Raw genomic sequence first — 2552 nt, 5'->3', positions numbered from 1 at the left:
TGTGTTCGCGTGTGCGCGTGTGCGCGTGTGTGCGCGTGTGTGTGTGTGCGGCCGCTCCGTTTCTCACGTTACAAGAAAACGTCGGGTTTGTGCACCCAGAAAATGAGCGGCCTGTGCAGCATCCCGGAATCGCTGCTTGGCCCGAAGTCCTGCGAGCCGGGGCGCGGGCCGCGGCAAGCCCGCGCGCGTCGGGGGACCCCTCCCGGCCCGCGCGGGCCACGGGGGAGGGAGCCGAGGCGTTCGGTCTTTGTCGGAGGCGGCTTTTTTTTCTTCCCCCGCCCAGATATTAAACCACGAACGTCGTCGGCCATCCTGGAACGCTCGCCCGGCTCGGAGAGCGAGACACGGTCTGTTCGTGAGTTCAATGTTCACTGCTGTACTTGGTCAACCTTTCTTTCGTGTTATTTTATTTATTTTTTTACTAATTTCTCCTTGGCTTTTTATTTTTTATGTTCATTTTTTTCTAATCGGGGGGATTGCTTCACAAATCGTAAAGCTGTCTAACCACTAAGCAGTGACCTTTTTTTACATAGTTTTTTTACTTTCTATTTAAATTTTTTTTCCAGCCGAGGCAAACGTTGGTTGCCTCACAGCTTGCAAGGACCTTGTCAGTTTAGAATCTCTTATTTTTTCTTTTTTAATTTTTATTTCTTACACCTATAGCACCTGGTCTTCCTAGGTGGTCTCCCATCCAAGTACTAACCTGGCCTGACCCTGCTTAGCTTCGGAGCTCCGTCAGGATCAGGCGTGTTCAGGGTGGCCGGGCCAGAGACAGTAGTGAACTTTTTTGAGAGGCCAAAAAGTGAAGTAGAAAATTAGCACCTGATGCCCATAAATAAATTAATAAGTCATTTCAGTAAATGTAAAGAGATGAGCATATTAATCCCCCCAAAATCGGTGTTTACCAATATTTTCTTTCATAAGGTTTCAACGACCACACAGACATTTGTGCCAACCTGAAAGGATTTGTGGGGAAAATTTCGTCACCACCAGAGGTATCTTCTGTGTAAGGCTTTAAAAGTGTCTTAATGTCATTAAGTTCCATAAATAAAAGGTCCCGACGCGTGAACGGAGGCTGGTATTTTATCTCAACACCCCACATTTTTTAAATGCGTGGTGCGCAGACAGACATTTCATCTTCAAAAACATGTTCTTGTTTTTCTACAATCCATCTAAATAATATAGTAATGAAAACCCTCAATGGCTAATTTTTTTTTTTTAATATAAGTTTCAAAATTATGTTTTCAGTTAGAGTTGATGTTCTATATTGTATTAGCTTCAGGCATACGGCATAGTGGTTAGGCATTTACATAGTTACAAAGTCTTCGCCCCTTGGAGTCGTGTATCCACCTGGCACCATGAGCAGTTATTACAATATTATTGACTGTATTCTCTACTCTCTACCTTACATCTCTGTCACTATTTTGTAACTGCCGATTCGTGCTTCTTAATCCCTCCTCCTTTGCCACCCACCGCCCCGCCCCATTCCGTCAGGTGACCATCATCGTTCTCTGTATCTATGAGTCTGTTTCCGATTCTATTTTTGTTTATTTTATTCTTTAGATTCCACATATAAGCGAGATCGTTGGTATTTGTGTTTCTCTGTAGGACTTATTTCACTGAGTGTATAATTCCCTCCAGGTCCATCCACGTCGTCACGAGCAGTAAGAGTCCATCCCTTTTTCATGGCCGAGTAATATTCCGTGGCATGTCTGTACCGCCCCTTCTTTGCCGAGTAGTGTGTCGTTGGGCGCTTGGGTCACCTTTGTACCTCGGCTGTTGTGTTATGCTGCAGTAAACACCAATTTAATCATGCCTCCTAGACAGTGCAGAGTCGCAGGCTCAGGAAAATAGGTGTTGCGTAAGTCCACGTGCCGATCATATCGAGAATCTGAAACATTCTACAGTGTTTATGGAACTCGTCCTCTAGATTATCTCGTATCGTAACAAGCGGTTTAGAGCTTTGTATCATTGCCTTGCTGGGGCTGCCTTGACAAAGGACCCCACCCTGGGGGTTTAAGCGACAGACATGGACGCCTCCCCGTCCGGGAGGCCGGGTGTCTGAGACCCAGGCGTGGGCAGGGTGATCCCTCCTGAGCCTCCCCTTGGAGTGTGGACACTGTCCCCTTCCCATGAGCTCACACGGTCCCTCTGCGTGGGTTTATATCCTCACCTCTCCTTATAAGGACAGAGTCCTACGGGATCAGGCCCACTCTGGGGACCTCGTCGTACCCTAATCCCCTTTGAAAAGACCCATCTCCACATACAGTCCCGTTACGAGGTCCTGGGGGGTGAGGACTCCAGCATGTTAATTTGGAGGAGACGCGATTCAGCCATAATGAGCTTCTTACCCATACACGCTGCTGTCTTTGCTCCATACATTTCCCTGACCTGGAACTCAGATGCACACACACACACACACACGTGTGCACACACACACACACTAATGGGGCTATCCAACTCAGTGATGCTCTTCAAATGCTGCGAGAGTCCACCTGCTTTCTTCGCGGGGGGCTGCCCGGCCCCTCAAGGATATTTTCACTTCAGACGGT

General features: G+C 47.6%; 1 pseudogene; it reads right to left on the bottom strand.

Moving 5' to 3' along the window:
• Nucleotides 1–654: 654 nt before the first annotated feature.
• On the bottom strand, nt 655–773 carry LOC118613564 (annotated as a pseudogene).
• Nucleotides 774–2552: the final 1779 nt, after the last annotated feature.

This window comes from Rousettus aegyptiacus, unplaced genomic scaffold (assembly GCF_014176215.1).
Source record: "Rousettus aegyptiacus isolate mRouAeg1 unplaced genomic scaffold, mRouAeg1.p scaffold_m13_p_19, whole genome shotgun sequence".
Lineage (NCBI taxonomy): Eukaryota > Metazoa > Chordata > Mammalia > Chiroptera > Pteropodidae > Rousettus > Rousettus aegyptiacus.
This window is presented reverse-complemented; position numbering and strand designations above follow the sequence as displayed.